The sequence below is a fragment of the Juglans microcarpa x Juglans regia genome, chromosome 6D (assembly GCF_004785595.1).
Source record: "Juglans microcarpa x Juglans regia isolate MS1-56 chromosome 6D, Jm3101_v1.0, whole genome shotgun sequence".
NCBI classification, from domain to species: domain Eukaryota; kingdom Viridiplantae; phylum Streptophyta; class Magnoliopsida; order Fagales; family Juglandaceae; genus Juglans; species Juglans microcarpa x Juglans regia.
The window spans coordinates 1,618,041-1,639,825 of NC_054604.1; the positions used below are offsets into that span (position 1 = coordinate 1,618,041).

Sequence of the window (21,785 nt, forward strand, 5' to 3'; positions counted from 1 at the left end):
ATTAGATTCCTATGTTCATCAGCTTGAAGTAGAGATGACAACCTCTTGGCACATAGAACAAACAAGTAAAGAGATAAATGATCACCTTGACACAAACCGCGAGTGGTAGCAAATGAAGAAGTAGGCGCCCCATTAATAAGCCCTTTATAAGAGATTAAATTAATGCAAGATAAGACAAGAGTCACACATCTTCGATTGAAACTAAGTTTCAACATGACCCATCTTCGATCGAAACCAAGTTTTAATATGATATTCTCAATAAAACTCCATTCGACCTAGTCCAAGGCTCTACTCATATCCAACTTCAATGATATCACACAACTATGTCCCCTCCTCCTTTTATGGATACAACACAGAGTTTCCAATACTACAAGAACATTATCTGTTATAAGCTTACCTGAAAATTTTTTTTTTTGACTATCTGGCACCACTAGGGATAAAATGGTTTTTAGCCTAATGACAATAACTTTTGCAATGATTTCGTAGATCACATGACATAAACTAATAGGCCTAAATTCTTGAATTTTTTCAAGTCTCTTCTTTTTTGGAACAAGAACAATAAAAGTCTCGTTTAGAGCATTTGGAACTCAACCATGGCTAAAGAGTCTAAAATTGTCCGTACAACCAAACTCCCCACAATATGCCAACATTTTTGCAAAAGCATTGGATACAGCCCATCAGTCCCCGGTGATTTTAGAGGGTGCATTTTAAATAAAGCATATTGTACCTCCTTAGTAGAATAAGGCTTTAAAAGATCATCATTCATTGCTAATGCAACCTTTGGAATGCACAACCATCAGTCCAGCAACCAGAGTCATCTTTTTAAGTTATGAAATAAAATTCCTTGAATGTCATTGAGAAGCCTTTTGATGAAAGAACATAGAATTTTGATCCCCCGAGTGCAACCATAAAGCCTTAGACCTTTGTTTCCACATCAACTCCTTACGTTCCAGTAAAAGATTAATGTCATGTCAAAGGGAGTTCAAACCAGATAGTCAAATTTTTATTAGAGTAATGCTAGATATAGTCTTAGAGTATGCAAGGTTGCAAGCTACGCTTACTCTCTTTGAAAAAAAGCAGGGTACTCTACTATTAAAAAAATTAACTTTTTCATGAGTCTCATATTTGTTTACTTTTTTCAAAATAAATGAATGAGACTCGCACACCCTAGCTAGGATTGCAAATAAAGTCTCTTTTTATCTAATTTTCTTATAGAGAGTACTGCGATGCTTTCACACTCTAAGACTATATCTAACGTTATGATTTCAATTCTTCTATATACCACCAGCATGAATAACTTTTGGGAAACTGGCTTATGCCACGTTAGCCAATAAAAAAAAAAAAAAAAAAAACATAACATAGACGTAAACGAAGGAGGGAAATTTCAAAAAATTTCAAATAAAAAAAAGCTAGAGATTGCGTTTGGGAAGAAAAGCTCTGCTCGATCTCGGGTCTTGAAGAATGAGAGTTCGCCGCCCCCGTCGTCGTCTCCGAGTCTGGAAAAGAAAAACTCATCTCAATCTCGGGTCTGGAAGAAAGAAAGATCGCCACCGCTGCTGTCTTCGTGTCTGGAAGAGAAAAACCTGCTCAATCTCGGGTCCGATTTCTTTAATCTATTGTTTTTCTGAGAAGTATAAGAACACCACTGAGGCCGACCTGTTTTTGTTGGTTTTACCATCCAAACTCAACCTTATCTTCTCTCGTTAATTTGTGTTGGTTTTGTTTGAACAGTACATCCCACCAAAACAGAACAAAAATTTAGAAAAATCAACATATATTCTTTTTCCTTTTTTTAGGTATTTTTGGTTTTAAGACTTTGAAAATGACTATCTAGTTTGAAGCATGATGGTAATTTAGATTTTGATTTGTTCTGTGAAGATTTCATTAAGATAGGTATATGAGCAAAGGGTTAGTGTTGTTGTGAAAAGCTTCAACAAAAAGAGGATAAAAGAAAACTTAGACATATTTGACTAGAAACCTGAGCCCGAATGAGTTACAGAAGATAAGTGGAATTCTACAGTGCATAGGAGGTATTGCAAGTGAATTAATCTCTAATGAAGACCCTTACAAGTCTCTTTTGGAGCTTTGGGATGGAGAGACCTAGAAGCAAGAAATCTTCTTATTCATTTTAAATGTTATCGATCAGCTGACACCTTAAACCACTTTTGTTTGATGATTTATCAATTGTATTCTATTTTAGAATATCTTATATTTAAGTGCCAATTGTATCTCCTTTATTATACTTGATTGTTATAAGACACAAAACTAGTAAAATCAATTAGCAAATATATCAACATGACTATATGGGATGCTTGAATTTTTCACAATGAAGTGAATGGTTTCATTTTGTGTTTCGTTTTTCTTGAAAGCAAAAACATGTATTTTATATAATGTTGTGTTGTGCTAGATCTCATCCATCTACTTTCGGTTTTTTATTCCACTGCATGATTTTATTTTTCTATTCCATATAAAAGATTCATTTGCATGATTTTTGTAATAAGTAGGCTAAAAGCTAGCATTTTTACTATATCGAACCGAAATGCTTTCTTGGCTTTTCAATATTCTCCCAAAAATAAAATAAATAAAAAGCTTGCTCATATTTTTAATGCGAAGAGAACAAAGCACCAGTGAAAGGGAAACGTAAACATGTGCATATTTTTAATATTACATCCTTGTTTATAGTTTATTAATGCAAAAGTTGACTAATGTGTTTTGTTATTTGATTATTAGCAAGATGGACGAGATACACAAGTCGTGTATACTTGCAAGAATTTATTTGGCCCTTCAGAGATAGATATGTCCAACGTTGGTCTCATGCAGGTATATTAATAGTTATATATTTATATTTGAATTACAATATTTTCCAGTTTTCTGACGAGTATTTATTACCAATCTGTTCCAGACAGTGGAACCCAGGACATCAAAATAATACTTGCGAGTCAAGAAAGTGTAAGTTCACAAAAATTTAAAATATTTTAATAGTAATATCGATATCACATTAATATTTGAATATTATTCGTTACAGATGCAATTTAGGTTGGATGGATCACAACTAGTGCAACTTCATTTGAATGGATCACAACCGGTGGGAAAATAAAGTTGTATATGTATTGAATGTAATTCATGGAACCAATGGAATTTCGATATCACATTTTTGTGTATTGTGTATTGGAATTGTGTAATGTGTATTGGAACCAATGGCTATATTATATTAGACAAATAGTTGTATTTTTGGATGGATAGCTTTTTATTTGTAGTTATTTTTGGATGGTATAAGACTTTTTATATGTTGCAATATGATGTTTGTTCCAGGTGTTTTATCTCAAGCATTCATGATTTCAATATTTAAAAGTTGTTCCAGGTGTTTTATCTCAAGCATTCATGATATGCTGTGAAAAAGTAGGTGTTTTATCTCATATGAGTTCCGCTTGATTCGAGCATCTATGATTCCAACATATAAAAGTTGTTCCATGTGTTTTATCTCAAGCATCTATGATATGTTGTGAAAAAGCAGGTGTTTTATCTCATATGAGTTATGCTTGATTCAAGCATCCATAATTCCAACATATAAAAGTTGTTCCATGTGTTTTATCTCAAGCATCCATGATATGTTGCAATGATATGTTGCAATATGATGTTTGCGATGAAAGTTTTTCCTCTTTTATTTGATTCAAGCATCAATGATTTCAACATAATCAAATTTCTGCACAAGTTCCCAATTAACCAGAAAATTCAAACATTGATTTACAAACCAATAAATGAACTTTAGTTATACATTTGTCAGAAACACACAGATGTAAGTTCCGATCTTTTAATAACTTAACGTACTATATCGATCTATTAATAACTTAGATACTGTCAAATACCAAACATATACCAAGTTTCAAATCACTTATATATTACCAAGTAACATGACACAACAACTACAAAAGCCCAATACAGTCGAAGTAGTATGTGTGAACGCCTTATTTCAACTTGTTGCTCCAAAAGCGCCAACTCTTTCTTATCGATCTCAGCCGCTCTCTTACAAAACTCAATCTCCCTCTTCTTGATATCGTCAAGTTTTTTTTCGAGCTCTATCTCTTTCCATAATAGTTCATTGTTTATTTCTTGAAGTTGGTGCTCATTCTATTCATTACTATCTGTCCACTTGAAAAACTTGCAATATGATAATCCCTAATCATATTTTACATATATAACAAATGTTAGATGTATATAATATTAATCATTATATTAAACATTTTACGTTACAAATATAGTAATGTCAAGCAAAAAAAAAAAAAAAAAAAAATCAAATAATGTATAGTTAATAATGTAAAACATGGCATGTGGCAATTTGAAGGTTGTGTAAAACATAAGGCATGTGGCACTCATATAACTTTGCAGCATTTCCTGTAGAGGGCTATATCTAGAATTTCATGATTTTAGTCTTGTTATGACTATTTTCTCAATTGTTTTGATCTAGAATACTGTATAATTTCTAATGCTGGATATTGAACAAGTCCAAAATCAAGATTTCTTACTATTGAAGTACAATATAACATTGGCACATCTCTTTTTTTTCCTCATTTTACACAAGTAGATGGATAGACCTAGGCCTCATTTGTTTTTACAGATGAGATGAGATGAGATAAGATGAGTTGAGGTAAAAGTTAAAAGGTGAATAAAATATTGTTAGAATATATTATTTTAATATTATTTTTATTTTAGGATTTGAAAAAGTTGAATTGTTTATTTTATTTTGTATGAGAATTTGAAAAATTTATAATAATTAGATGAAATGTGATAAGTTGAGAAGCTTCCTGAAAATAAACGAGACCTTAGTCATACAAGTATACAAGCACAAATGCTCCTGAGGTACACAACTAATCCAGTGAAGTTTTCACGTCAATGCATTTCCTTGTCAACATAAATCATAATTTTTTATTTTGGCCCTCCTCTTTCCCCTGTTCAATTCACCGAGACTTCATCTTACATAAAGAAACATGCAATTCACTCTTGTCATCCCCAAAAAGTCATAAGATGGCTATTATCCTTAGAAAAGATCATGAAATACATATAAACATCTCATCGTGAAAAGTAGCGAATAATCAGGATGAATTTGGATAAGCTCTGCCAAATTATTATCTAATATTAATTGAATAAGAGTATACATCCAGTCAACAAATATGGCTGCCGCCATATGTAAAGAGATATCCAGATAGAAATAAAACAGAAGGAACAAGGCTACCACTAGAAAACAAAAGTTTGTCTGAATAGCTTCGTGGACATCAGTCACTATAGGAATGTCATACACTAGTTTTTACCTTCTCAAGCATCTGCAGATAAAGAGTAGAAATAAATAGAATTTTAATCCTGGAATTTTACTAGGTTTTCAATATTAAATCTCAGTGTAATTAATCCATGTACATAAAGAATATAAAAAAAATAAAGAAAACTGATAGGATGAATACTAGAAGATAATTACTAGGGTCTGCTCGATAGGATGAATAGGATGCTGCAGAGTAGAAAATAAGCAAGGCAAACAAAAATAAAGAAGGAATTAAAAATCTATGAAGATTAGAGAAATGCCATGGATCACAGAGTGTTAAGAATATTGTTCAAGAACTGAGTTAAGTTATAATGAAAAGCACATACCAAGCCAAACAATGGACATCCCCCTCTCTCTTAAACCAAAATAAGCACTCGACTTATTGGCCACCAAAGTTCCTCCATTAAGCATCCGAGATATCCTGCACAAAGGAAAATTTCTATGAAAAAGAAGGAAAAGGGAGGGAGAACCGTAGAGCTTGGTTAGGGTTTCTTTCGGCTTTGCTTTGATTAGGATTTCTTTCCGCTTTGCTTTGGTTAGGGTTTCTATCGGCTTCGAAGGGAGAGGCAAAGCTTCGATGTCTTTCGGCTTCGAAGGGGGAGGCAGAGGATCGAAGGGAAGAATCGGCCTTCGTGTGGAAGGTGGGCTTTCATGGGAAGAGAAAAATTGGCTAAAGAAGGTCCTTCGTCTTCGATCTTCGTGTGGTAGATTTCGAGTGGGGATGGTGGGAGATGAATGCTTGAAGATGGAAGGTAGGTCTGGAAATGGGGGCAAGGGGAAGACAGATGGAAGATGAAAAAGATGGAGAAAACTCTCAGATAAAAATGAAAATGGGAAGACTAACAAATGTTTAGAACGACGTCGTATTCTATTTGCCACGCAGGACGCAGTTTCCCCGCGATTCCCCACATCGGTTTCCTATAGAATTTTTGTTATTATTTTATTTTAAGTCCACAATTTAATTTTTATTATATTTTAGCCTGAATTTGCTTTGTTGGTGTAATAATTGGTACAATATATCCCTATAAATTTTTTTAAAATGTCGATCCATAATGTTTTGAGCGCCTAATTTGTAGAATTTCTTAGTTCTTATGAAAGTTTGGTAATTTTGCTTAAGTGCATTTTCATAAAATTTTGAGTTCTTATGCATTATTGGAATGTCGATGGTTTTTCTCCGATGTCAATTTATTTTTCGAATTATTTCTTCATCTCAACTTTCAAATACATTACTCTATCCCAATGTTTTGAATTTCATATTGTACCGGCCGGTATGGCCGAAATATACCGTTTCTGTTGTGTATCCGGTACAAGGAAGCCTGCTGTTTCGTACCGGTTAGAATTTCGACTGTTTCGGCCCGTATCATCCTATATTCGGCCTTTAATTTTTTTTATTTTATTTTTTGACCCCAAATTCATATTAGACTATTTATAATTTATATATATATATATTTATATATAATTTATTCATATATAGACTATTCTGAAACGGTACCGGTATCCAAATATCTCGTTTCAATGTCTCAATTGAAACGGTCACCGGTACGGTATTCAAAACATTGCTCTATCCTTTTAATTTCTTCATCTAAAAAATTAAAAATATAAGATGCCATAGTTTTTCTTTATTTTTATTTTGTTTTCAGTTTATGTTATGTGTGTTACTTGGAACCTCTAGCACATTTAAACCCCAATCATTTCAAATTTATTTTTGAGTTATTTTCTTCATTCTTGATTGAGAAATCATGAACACTTATAACAATTTAATAGAGTTATGAGAAATGAACACTTGTAATAATACTTTCAAATTCCCTACTCGTGTTTTGATACGGAATGTCAAACATGTTACATGCAATGTTTTGAATATTGATTTGGTCGAGACATTAAAACTAAATATTTCAATATCGGTACCATTTCGGATACTGTTTTAAAATAGTCTATATATAAATAAATTATATATAAATATATCAATAAATTATAAATAGTCTGGTTTAAATTAGGGGTTAAAGAATGAGCTTGTAGGTTTGAAAAAATAAAAAAAAAAAAGAAGAAAAAAGTAAAAGCCGAAATCTTGACCGGTACAAAATTATATCATTCTTTATACCAGATATTTCATAAAAATTGTATATTTTGACTTGGTCAATATGACACGAAATTCAAAATTTTGGTTACATGCAAGTGTTTCTTAGAAAAAATAAATAAAAAATAAAATAAGGGAAGTTAAGGGGCTTATTCTAGGCTCTTCAAATGAAATGATCGAGAGACTTCTCGCTAAACGAGGAATTTCCTATTGCCTTGATTTTTTTTCAAAATATTAAACATAAAAAATGTGATCAAGAGAAAATTGGTTGTGCACCAATATCTTTTGATCTTTTTTTTCCAATACCTGACCATCTGTGTTATACCAAAAATGCTGACCTTCTATTTCTCAGATCGAGATTTACTTATTTAATTTGTTAAAGCTATGTAGTTTACAGTGATTGGGAGGTAGAGACTCGATGACTGTGCTCTTGTTAATCAAAAGTGGTCTGATATTTTTCCGCCATTATATCTTCTTCATCTAGAGATCAGATCTCATTTCAGACTATTTTTATTTTTTTTTAAAAAATATCTCATCTCACTTCATCATTATAATTTTTTTAAATTCTTATACAAAATAAAATAAATAATTCAATTTTTTTAAATCTCAAGACAAAAATAATAACCCTAAAATATATTCTATTTTAATAATATTTTATTCAACTTTTTAACTTTAATCTCTCAAAATAAACGAGCCTAAATGTCCTCTTATCTCCAAAGTCTGGGTCATCTTCTTATAAGTTTTAGAGAATGTGGGTATTGTTGCTAGTAATTGGAACTTGTAAAGGTAAAAAAATCTAGAGTTTGCCATACTTATTGTCCCCCGGCTGATGGGAGACAACAATCAAACATATGGGAAATCCCCCTTACTCATCTGACATGGGGAGCTGCATCACTAACAAGTACCTTTATATTTAATACATGCATACCATATTAACAGAGGATTTGCCCTACCCCTTGCTTGTTATTTTAGAATGAATTTTGGAAAAAAATAAAAAAAAAAACAAAGTGTTGGCACTTTCCTAATAAATTCGGAAACCCTCCTTCGCTTGTAAATTTGTAAATATTATCTTTAAACTTGAACTGGAATTAAGGAACTGTATAAATCCTTCCAAATCACTAAAAATAGATGATCAGTTTAGACAAGTGGGCTTTTCTGAAGAAAATAAACCCACGAGGCAGATTGTACATTGTAAAGTGGGCTTTCAACCACTCAGATTGTGGAATATCGAAGCAATATGATCGACATATATGGACTAAAATGGTCAGAGGGATAAGCATTACGAAGAATAAGAGAAATAATAATTATAATCGTAATATGTAACTGTCGTATAATTATTTTTAAATAAATAAATAAATATAGATTCACATAAAAATAAAATAATTTTTTAATAATAAATTTTATTTTTTTTAAAATGATTGTATAATATTTACCCACCCTATTACTTCTAGTACCATTACTTAGAAAAGAAGAAAATGCATGATACATGAAACTTTTAGGTCCGGTTTATATTCGTAATCCATCTCAATTCATCTCATTATTATTTATCAATTTTAATTCATAAATTTTATTACTATTTATAATTTATCTCATTACTATTCACAATTCATCTTAATTTATTTTAATTTATCTTCAAATACAAACGACACGTTCTTTAGGGCAATATGGTAAAAAATACTTTAATTCCTAACTCCGAAAAGCAAAGTTAAATCTGCCAATCTTTGAACTGCGAGGAAGAGAACAAGGAGACAGGAGTGGATGTAATCATGGTGAAAGTTTGACCTTTTTTTTTTTTTTTTTTTTTTTTTTTTTTAACTTAACCTAGAGTCATCACCCGACATAATATTACACTCGATTAAAGCGAAAGACTAATTTCTCTTACAAGTTACATCAAGTCGAGATCTTGCAGCAGCCATTTTGGACTGATCCGCGCGAACCCTCTTCACTCCTAAACTGCTGGCCTTTGCAAACTTCAGAGCATTCGTGTCTGATTTTCAAACATATATAGAGAACATCATTCGATTCCCTTCATATATATATCCCTTAATCCCACCCAGCAAACATTAGCTCAAGATCATAATCTTCCATTATTAAAGGAGCAAGAAATTTGTAAGTGTAAACTACTCTCTGCTGGTCTCAAGCATGTTGCAAAAAGTAGATAGGACTATAAGATTTGAATTAATGAATTCTAAAATTAATACTGCTAATTAATTAAATATCGATATACGTAAAGGCCTATGTACGTACCACTCGATCGACACACCAATCAAACAGCTGCACCCACCCGACACATCAATAAATATTAATGCCATGACATGAGAAAAGCGCCTGTGTTGAACCAGATTGGCTGAAGAGACTACATATATTATTACTGCAGACAAACAGAAAGACATGAGTGTAGTTAGTCAAAGCACATTAAGAAGGTAACATGATGATACTGTAGCATGGCTTTAAATGATTATGTGATATGTCGCTACGCCGGCCTCTGATCTGTCTCATTAATTAGGTAGACATATTAAAGAAGTAGGAGCATTGTTACATTGTTATCGTCATTTGCTTAAAAAAAAGGGCGGAAAAGAAGGCCGTCCAATCCAATATTATAAGTATTTTTAGTTTGAGAAAAGATAGTTGCTGTGTAATATGTAAGCGTTTTGTAATTATTTTAAAAATTTTGAATAAATACGAAATTTATGTAAATAAAAAAATAATTTTTTAATAGTAAATTTTATTCTTTTTTAAAACGATTATACATTACTTATGTACTCTACAACTGTATATAGTATTTTTTTTTTTAGTTTTACCAATATGATTAGGGTTACTAGAAGGCCAATATATGATACCTTCAAAAATATTGATATATAAACTCCTTTTTTAGACCAAGCCAAAAAAGGAGAAAAAAAAAGAAGTAAAAAGATGGATTAATTCAGGAAATAAAATCGTTCTCATCATGTGATCAGAACGACCTGCAATGTTTAGTTCCAAAATCATTAATAATGTATAATTTCCATAACTTTGAAGTGCTCATGAGGGGATGCTTGGCTTGTACTTTCAGCAAGCTCCAAAAGCTAAAGATATATATATATATAGATGATGTATTTGAGATGATTATTAGATTAAAAAAAATTACTATATCTCACACTCTATATCTTATGAAAAATATGCTCACAGGCCACACTCTATTAAAAGTATTGCTACATACTATAAAAAAATTATAAATGTAGATTGTGAAAATGAATAGTGACTGATGAGTAGAATTTCTCTTATTAGATATTGATAGAGGAACTCAATTAATTGCCTTTACAAGTGGTTCATTAATCTGCATCACAGCCATACTATCAGCCGATAAATGATGTAATTTGCCATACCTAAATAGTAAATACACACTTTTATGGGTGTATTGGGCCACCGTCTCGCTAGTTTTTCTTCAATCCAAAGACCCCATGTATGCATACATTACATGGTGGAAATTAATAGCGTTGACGAATATAATTAATGTGAAATATTATGTCGGTGCCAAAAAGTGACTCATGTCCAGAACTTGACTAATTAAAAATTCATCTCCAATACCTAAAAAACTTGACTAAGTTTTATTGCACATTAAAATTCAAGCACAATACATAGAATCACCGGAGAATTTGACTCTTAATCCACAAATTTAGGTAACAAATTTCAGACACTACAGTGAAACCCTTCCCCCCCCCCAAAAGGGATATTCTAAGAGAATTTTGGGACTTTATGGAATTACGAGACCATGCATGCATGCATCATGTGCAGGCACAGATAAATACTATTGGTTGAAAGAGACTTCCACATGGCTTGGTCTCTTGAGTTATAACGTGTGAATTTCATTTGCCTAGTTGAATTTCATTAAATGTTGGGAACCTCTCCAAGGCAGGACCCTTCAGACTCATCTCTATAGAATAAATCTCGATCCCGTGCACTGCACTCTCGAAGGTTTCTCTACACGAAACTAATTTGGCTTTTCATGACCAATCGATTATTTGTATCCAAGAGGTGTTGAATCTTGGACCTTGAAGGGAGTGATACTCTAAGACCAAGATCTTCACCACTTGGGCCAACCCCTTGAGATTGTTTAGAGAAATATTTTAGTCACAAAAGAATTTTATAAAAATAAATTTACAAAGTGATATGATTTCATAAATATATCAGGTTATAAAATAGATAAAATATATCACACAAAACTACCTTAATTTGTGAGTTGATCTATTTGTGGACGTAGGACTTTTCTTTTATTTAATGTCTAATTTGTGTAAAAGATGCAAATTCAATGTTTTAATAAAATGATTATTATTAATAATCACAAATTTTTAATGAGGCAAGTAGGAAATTAATTAAAGACACATGACATTGACCCAAATATCAATGAAAATGCCCATTTTTTTCAATCACCCTCACCACGATCACTACCCAAACGTCCAAACCCATCCTACCATAATATAACATGGCTACGCCATTTTTTTTGTTCCCTACCTCAATATTGGTTGGAATTGCAATCGTATCCAACATCAACGGTTATGAATAGTCCAAAAAAATAGGAATAAATAAAATAAAATCCCCATGTGACGACGTCACTTTCACTAGCTAATAACCACCGCAAATTAAACGGGACTCCACCACGTACGACCTCTAATCGCGGCCATGTATCGTAGGGCTGGGCAGCGGGGCCTAGTACCTTGCCCCGACATGGGAGGGCGGATGGGCTACTCCGCTCCACATATATACAATTTTTTTTTATATTTATATATATAAATATATTGTATATAGATATATATAATTTATTAAAAATTTGAAATTGTATTTAAGTCATTGGATTGTTTTGACTTCCTAAACTAACCTTTATATAGGAGGTCAAGACAATTCAAAATCTAACTCTAATGAGTTGGATCAAAAAAAAATTTTTAGACCTAATGTGTTGGCTTAGGAGGGGGTGAGGCGGATGGACTTTTTTCCTCGCACCCCCGCATGGTTCGAGTCGAGGAAGGATACCCCTGCCCCAAACCATCCAGGTATCAGCCCTAATGTGTCGCCTTCATGCATATCATGGAAAAGTGGCAGCTCCATAAGTCTCCATTTTGCCATGTCAGCCTCATATATAACTATGTGACATGACTTGTTAATTTAACATGAACACGATACGATAATAGCGGATTTGGGTTTAGTCTTAACTGGTTTAAGTCAAAACGAGTTGACTGGCCCGTTAAGACACAATTGCTTAAGGGGTTGATAACTGGTCAAGCCGTTTTGACCCATTATGAAAGTTAAAATTATAATTATACCCTTATACCTAAAAGTAAAATTGTTGAAATTTTAATTGTGATATTTTTATTGTTTGGATTGTAATTTTAGACCTGTAGTTAGTTTATATTTTTTTTTTTATAAATATGATTTTAACATTTATATAAAATTATGCTAGACTTAATCAGGTCAAACGAGTTAATTTTAGGTTTGTTCAACTCATTTACATAAATGAGTTAAAATTGGTCAGATCGGATCGTGTTAACTTATTTCGTTGTATTCACTAACTAGTCAAAACGGATCATGTTGTGTCAATCTGTTATGTTAATGAGTCGTGTTAAAGTTTAAAATTTTGACACAATAAGTTTAACAGGTCGTATAAAGATTGACACATATTATATAATATATATATCTTGACATTAGAATATGATCTATTAATTTAATAATTCTTAAAAAAATTAAAAAAATTAAAATTTCAAAAGAAATAATGGGTCCCTACCTTTTTTTTTCTTGGTGAATGTGAAATCCCGGCGGAGGTTGCGGCTACTAAGATTTCAAATAAAAGCATGAAATTACTGATTTTTTTTTTTGTTTTTTGTTTTGAAAATAAGGGAATAAATGAAGTTTGGGCCTACAAGAATTAAAGGGTTTGACTTTGGAGGGCAAAAGCACGTGGCATGTGTCACGAGGATATGAGGTCCAATCTTATTGTTTCAATTGATCCCATCAAATAATATTATAAATTATAAATTGGTTCACTCCACACACAATATTACTCCAGCCTGGGTACCTACCATTTGAAAGTGAGTGGTGAGCCACTAAGCATAGCAATAATATTGACATTAATTTTTATACTAAGAAGTCCTACCGTCACAAAATAATTTTATAAAAATAAATTCACAAATTGATATAATTTTATGTAAATAATAATATGTTATATCTACTTTGCAATATATGACTTTACCGTTCTAAGTGACCGCTAGGCTTTTATTTTTTTTTCATATTTTTTTATCATTTTAAAACATTTTAAAAAATTTAAAAAAATATCAATACACTAATAGTCATTTTATAAACTATTAAGTAAATAAAAAAATTAAAAAAAATGAGTATCAAAATGAGGGGATAAGTTGAGTGGACAAAACATCATTTTTCTAAAAATAACTTTATAACATAACGTACCATATCAAATTACGTTACTTTATAAATTTACTTTTGTGAAATTCGTTACTCAACTATATTATCATAAAGTACATATTAATATGGTAGTTCATAATAAATATGATGCAAAACAATATCAACTATATCTATATATATATATATATAAGGCCTTTTTCTGGCCATTATGATCAATAATTATATATAATTTTCTCTAGAAAAAGAAGAACATTATGTGGCTTAAGAATTTAAAATTTGATGTAAATAGGGATAAGTACTTACTTGCCCACTTGAATGGAAAAGCTGAATTATTTGTTAAAGATGATGTAAGAAAAGAGATTCTGTACTGTATATTGGCAGTCTGCAGTAGATGATAAAAATAGCTATTGCTTGAGAATTTATTCTCTCAAAACTTATCCACAACTTGCATTAATGTATATGCTTATTAATTTGAGAGCACAAAATATAAAATATGAATATGCTTCTAAACACATCATCATATTCTAATATGATATATATATATATATGAAAAATTTAATTGTAAGTGATTCTGCGTATTAATACGCGCATTCATTCAATCTGATTAGTTAAAAAGTAGATTTTATTGAAAACAGTGCTAATTTAAATTTAGAATATAGAGACAACAATATTAGTATATAGATTAATACGTAAACTTGTTTGTATATAACAAAATTTTATATGTATATATAAGATAAAGAGTAACATTACTCGTCACATTTCTATATATGATTTTAATTTTTGGTGTATTTTTTTTGACTAATTGTGTACCATCATTCAGGGCAAGTTGGACCCACATTTTGAGGAGCCCGAGAGTTCATTCACGCAATTGAGGCCGGCTTTAATCTCTTTATATATATGCACTCCCTGGCCTCCTCCATTCATTACCACTCACCTTAATTACTCTCTCTCTCTCTCTCGCAGGCACATTTCCTAGCAAAAAACAGGAAATGGCAAGCTTTCCTTTGCACTTTATCATCACCTTCCTCCTGTCTCTCCTTCTCCCAACCCTCATTTACTCCTCCCCAGTTCAGGATCCAGAGCTAGTAGTACAACAAGTACAAAGGTAAGAGGCTCCACCACCACTTTAATTACTAGAGTTACTAATAATTACTAAAATGTTTCTAAAAAAACAAAATACAGTTACTCTGCACAAATTGACACACATTCTGTTATTTGCAGGAGCATCAACAATGCCTCTCGGATCAGGAGGAACCTGGCTTATCTTTCTTGCGGGACAGGCAACCCAATTGATGACTGCTGGAGATGTGACCCCAATTGGGAGAAGAACCGCCAGAAGCTGGCTGATTGTGCAATTGGGTTTGGGAGGAATGCCATTGGTGGAAGAGATGGCAAGATTTATGTGGTCACAGACTCCAGCGATGAAGATGCAGTGAACCCAAAACCAGGGACTCTGAGATATGCAGTAGTCCAAGATGAGCCATTGTGGATCATCTTTGCACGTGATATGGTGATAAAGTTGAAGGAAGAGCTGATTATGAATTCGTTTAAGACCATTGATGGGAGGGGAGCGAGTGTGCACATTGCTGGGGTCCATGCATTACTGTTCAGTATGTGACCAACATTATAATCCATGGCATAAATATACATGACTGTAAACAAGGAGGGAATGCTAATGTGAGGAGCTCCCCATCGCACTATGGGTGGAGGACGATCTCAGATGGCGACGGTGTGTCGATCTTTGGCGGTAGCCATGTGTGGGTGGACCATTGCTCACTTTCAAACTGTGCAGATGGGCTGATTGATGCAATTCATGGGTCTACTGCCATTACCATCTCAAACAATTACATGACACATCATGATAAGGTTATGTTGTTGGGTCACAGCGATACCTACACTCAGGACAAGGCCATGCAGGTCACCATCGCCTTCAACCACTTTGGAGAAGGGCTTGTCCAAAGAATGCCAAGGTAAATCTAGTAAATTACTAATCTCAAAAGCACCAAAAAACTGAAAAGATAAAAAGTGCAAGTTGTAAATAATATTCATATATGCCCTTTATTTTCATGCATGTTTTGTTGAACATATTCTTTATATATGCAGATGTAGGCACGGGTACTTCCATGTGGTGAACAATGACTACACTCATTGGGAAATGTATGCCATTGGAGGGAGTGCAGACCCTACTATTAATAGCCAAGGAAACAGATTTGCTGCACCAGATGACAGATTCAGCAAAGAGGTGAAATGAAATACCCATCTTTTAAAAAGAAAAAGAAAAGAAAATGTCCAAAAGTGTCTCATTTTACTATTGTTGCTCACATTTATACACATCTGTGAATTTGTGCAGGTGACCAAACATGAAGATGCACCAGAAAGTGATTGGAAGAACTGGAATTGGAGGTCAGAGGGAGACCTCTTGATAAATGGTGCATTTTTTACTGCATCAGGGGCTGGGGCTTCATCAAGCTACGCTAAGGCTTCCAGCTTAAGTGCAAGACCATCTTCTCTTGTCGGTGCAATTACAACGAGTGCTGGTGCACTTAATTGCCGAAAGGGTTCTCATTGCTGAGTGTGATACCTCAACCAGATTCCTTGCAAGTGCCTTTTAAAAGTCTTGTTGGAGGAGGCTAAAATCTATAGAAAAATGAGTAGATACTGAAGGGAGGGAAGTTAAAAAGAAGGCACAAGAAGCTTAGGGTCAATCTCTATGGTCTACTTTTCTTGTCTTTTTCTTCCTTCCTTATTTTCTCTTTCTACCCATTTATTTTTGCTCTTTTTTTTCTACCTTTTGACTCGACTCTGTTGGTCACAATATGTACAACCTCGGCCTGTTGCTCTTAGAACTCATCTGGGGATTTTGTCTGGGAATCTCGATGGGCTTAGAGAAAGCAAGTGCAGAAGTGTTGCTATACCAAATTATCCTCTTTTTATATATAGATTTTTATATTAAATTAAGCTCTCTCTGTGTCACTCCTTCTCTCTCTGTCTCTCTCTCGAGACACCACACAAAGCTCAAAGAGCCTTGAACAAACAACTCCATTAAAGAGTTAAAAAAAAAAAAAGAAAGAAATGCAACCCCGGCCAGAAAGACAAGGGAAAGAAAAAATGCTAGTGAAGACAAAGGAAAAGGCTTCAAACTCTACAAATCATATTAATTTACGTGATTGTGAAACTTCAACCACCTCTATAACTGTAACCGAATTCACTGCAACAAGAAATTAGCAAAGAAGCACATCATTTGTTATTCCTATATTGAAGAAACAGAGAAAAGATTCCCATATTTCAATAGATCCAAATAGTCCATTCCAAATAGTCTTCATGAGCTCATCTTCTTCCATGGCAGTTTTGTAAACTCTCACCAAATAATATGTCATTACATCAACTTAACTTTACAAAGAAAGATTCGGATCTCTTTGAAATTCCTTGTCAAATTTCAGCCAATTCAAGTAGGATAGTGCCAGAGGGAGTTACAGGATCGTCTCTTGGACAAGTAACCCCTAACACCTATCCAAGCATGTAAGGCCTGCCCCTCACACAAATTCCTATCCGAATTGTCTGTAATTTGTACAGAAAATTTTTTTTAGCAGAAGAAGTACCATGCCAAATGTATTGAGGAAAATGATTTGTGTAGTCTTAGAATATGCAATTCACGAGTCTATTTGAAAAAACATAAGTTGCATCTAAAACCAATATGAAAAACTCAAATTTTCACAGTGGACCTTAAAACTGCAACATTACTAGTATGTTGTGCTACATGTGGCAATTATGATGAATAGTACAGAAAAGAGAAAGCAAGAAAAAATTCATACAGAATTTAACATGGTTCGGCAGTGTGCCTACATTCACAAGAGTGGAAGCTGAATTTTTACCAAGTATTGAATTAGGGTTACATCACATGTACTTATACTAAACCCTAGCCGTACAAGAGGTAGTCATTCCGCTTAGAACGCTTCCCTCACTCCGCTCCACTTCACTCTCGGCATCACCCTGTTTTTTTTTATATACGTGTTCCACACAATATGAGTCACATTCTACAACATAGAAGTAGATTGAACCTTCAAAAGGAGAGGGAAAATAATGTCTGCTCTAATCCCCTTCCATTCTTGTGCAGATGGGTCCACTTGGGAATTATCAACGTTGGGGAATACAATAGGTGGGAGGAGAAAGCACATGCAGTAGCTTGAATTAATTGGAACTCCTTTTGATGGAGCCGTTAGTTGTGGACTAAAATTGGTTACAGCTACATATATGTTTGACAAAGTTTGCAGAAATCAAGGTTCATATATAGGTCTCTTTCTTGATTTATGAGTACTGGAAGAGTAGTTGCCTAGCCATTCTGCAGCAAGGCACATGCACGTTGGAATTAAGTAGGGTACAATAAACTACACCCTCATATTTTGGCTCCATCTTGGCCCTATCCCTATCCAGTTTCCACTTCCCACATGGACGTGACTTCTACTAGTTCTTTAGGTTTTAGTTCTGCTCCAGCTATGGAGCACTCCACTCCATCTTCCCATCCTCTCACATCAGCGTTTTAGCTTGGCCATGCGAAACTTACTTCAGTTTTTTAAAAACTATAAAGAGAAAAGTTGTGTACTGTTAGACCAAACTCATATGATCTATGAGGGTCAGTTTAGCTTGGGCTCGGTTTTTATTGAAATTAGATCTGTAGGATGTGGGACAAGCGCCTGTTATGTCTTGTGATGGGACATGTGTGCAGTTGCAAGTCTTGCCATATCTTTGGGTGCAAACCCATGCATCCTTGTTAATACATTTTTTTCTTATGAGTTTAATTTTGTCAAGTTGATCTCTATGGAGTTTATCATCATTGATAGTCCCCATAGTACCTACAATCTTTATTCATTTCGTCTCAAACTTGCCTCATTATGTAACCTCTGCAATCTGATTCCAATTGATCTTCTTCTTTCTTTTCTTGCCCCCCTCTGTACCCTTCTTTGTACACGAGTTTGACCAACATGAATTCAATGCCCCTGTTTCATGACACAAACTACCAACTGTAGTTTTCTTTTCTTTTTTTCATCTCTAATTTGCTTTGTAATGAAATCTGGCTGATTCTCTGAAAACATATTGATGCAAATAAGAATTTCATGCAGTGAGATGAGCATCAGCAAGAGTCGAAGGTGTGATCATGGGGTCCTCATTTTTCCCAAAATTGATAGGCCCCTCGCACTTTGGTTCACAAGACCTGTTTTCAAGTCAGTCGTTGTCATGGTAGCCTTTATCTTCAGAAACACTGAAACCGATCCCTGATGCTTGCGACTGAAATAATGCTGTATCGACAGGCAAGTATATAGAAGGCAAATGAATAAAGGAAGGCATTTTGGACCACAAAAATGCCCTTCCAGTATTGCATGTGGCTTTTTATCCAAGTAGGTGTAATTTCAGTGACAATGCATTTGGCTCACCTCTATCTTGGAGCAAGCTACTGTTAATGATAAGATTCCCAATCTTGCTGCATCACACTCAAAATGGAAAATGGGACTGTTTTTCAGGTCTCAAGTTTAGCTAAATTCGTGTCACAACCGAAATAAAGTCCATCAAATGGCTTGTTTATTTTTGGATTATAAACACATGTGGGGATCCATACATGTGGAAGACAATCTGTAGAAACAGACCTACATGGAAAACGACCAAGATCAATAGACAAAACATGATCATGAGGCCTAAACCCGAACCATATGCAACTTGAAGATTAGACCAAAACTCTAATTTTTTTTTTTTAACGATGTTTATCCATAATTTTATTGAATAACCCTCACTTGAGTCGAAGGAATATCGTAATAACAGTTTCAGCCATATTGATGAAAACTCAAGTACAAGGTGCTATAAACAAAAACCGAAGTCATAAACTATAGCTCTATATATACAGAGTGACCATTGAACAATAAAATTGTTATGCCAATATATAGTCTGATCTTGTCCCAGTATTCCCTTACTGCCCACTGAACTCCCTAGTTATAAGATCAAACCAAACTCACAGTGCTAGTGTCTATATACTGATAGGATTAATCTTCATGACTTGAAAAAACTGAATGGTTTTAGCTAGATTGAATTATTGTTGATTCAATCTGTACTGTACAGCATTATAATATTAGTGCTCATGACCTACTGCATGCAACAATCAAGCTGGTCAAGCAGAGATTGCGGTGAAAATTGAAGACCAGAGCTAACCGACCCATCCAGTTTTTCAAAGTGGTTTAAAACGTCTTCTGAAAGGGTGCATGCTTTATTGAAAGCCTTGGGGGGGAGTCAATCACGTTCCCTTGAGGAAAAGGAAACTAAAGACTGATTGATCCATATTCCATACTAACTAGCAGCAGCCTTTCTTGAAGAGAGAAACTGGAACAGGATCAAAATAGGACCAACGACATATGTAGAAAAGATTTCCACAATCAAACAAAATAAGTCGTACACGATTTATATATAAGATTTAATGTTTGATATATGTAATTTTCAAAATCTGGTTAATTAATTAAACAAATATCTTTATTTTGCAACCTATTCAACACGCCAAGCCAAAATATATATTATTATATATTATATATATAGGCATTATGTGCACGCATTATCTTAATTAACACGAGATATATATATATATATATATACACATACACACACTTCCCAGTATGATAATAAAGTAGACACGTTATTATGATGCTTTGTTATTATTTTCTTTTTATGGGAATATACTTCCTTTCATTCAATGAAATCGAAGTTACAGTTGTGATATCAATACAGAAAAAATCCAAATTACAAGCTAAATTACGTATCTGTTTTGAGGCACCCCCGCACATAAATTTCTTTATGACGGATATTGTCTTAACTTCTATAAACTTTCTCCTAACAAACCTTCCGATTTTTTCGAGAGAAGAGCGCTATGTAAAAAACAGAACTAAGCGATCCCTCTTCCAAAAGAAGATGAATACTATCACCCTTCGTTCTCCTCGTTAGGAGGACTACTATCTTTACGCCTCCTCTCAAAGGAGGAACGAGACTCTCCTGCTATGGACATCAAGTCCAATGATACTTTGTTATTGATTCATATGAAAAATTAAATAAAATCGATTAACCAAAATATATATAGAGAAATTATCACTTCCAAATTACAGTACTTAGATCTATTAAACGGTAATTATCACCATTGTCATACACCCTTTAGGTTGCAAATTAAAACATCAAGAAAAGTGATATAGCCGCAAAGAGATTTTATAAATATAAAATTGATCTGTCGGATCTACTTTTCAATAAAACTGACTTTAAAATTTAACGTATCATATTAATTTGTAAGTTTACTTTTATAAAATTTATTTATAATTATAGAATTTCTGAATAGCAAAGGAACGTTAATTTACGATGGAGAGAGATCAGGCTTGTAAAGTTGGACTAAACGGAGATAGCCATCCAAATTTCTAAAAAATGAATTATCTGGCAAAGAATCACAAATGGAATTAATTGAAAATTGTGACAATTTGAGAGTATTTGTCTTTTTAGTCCGTTAAAATGAGGCACATGAATAATGTTTTTAATTTTCTTCCAAAATGACTTTTTTTTTTCTTTTTTCTAAGCAAAAGGGAAGGCGAGGGTGACCAGCGTAGTAATCCTCTTTGAGTGTGACTATAAGAGCCCTTTCCCGCTGTGGAATGTCCGGTTTAAGCCATAGTTATTGTCTCAAGAGCGAGCTCGTCACCTCAGCACTCCCAAAATCCCAAAATATCCAGTTAGTTAAAAGCCCCATCTCATGGCCTAAAAGTTAGGTTTTATTATTACAAGTAGTTTCAACTTATGTCTTAACTTAAATTTCTGACCTTGAAACCATAAAATATCAGCTTATACTAACTGAGCTACCACCTTGGTGGTTCCAAAATGACTCATTTAAACAGAACTTAGTTTGACTAATACCTATATATTGAGTGTCATTTTCATTTTTCAAGAGGCATTCTTTAATTTCAATAGAAATGACAAAACAACAAATCCTTTACAATTTTT

At 33.5% G+C, this 21,785-nt stretch overlaps 1 pseudogene; it reads left to right on the forward strand.

Moving 5' to 3' along the window:
- The first annotated feature begins 14,680 nt into the window (after positions 1 to 14,680).
- On the forward strand, positions 14,681 to 16,733 carry LOC121235652 (annotated as a pseudogene).
- The last annotated feature ends 5,052 nt before the right edge of the window (positions 16,734 to 21,785 follow it).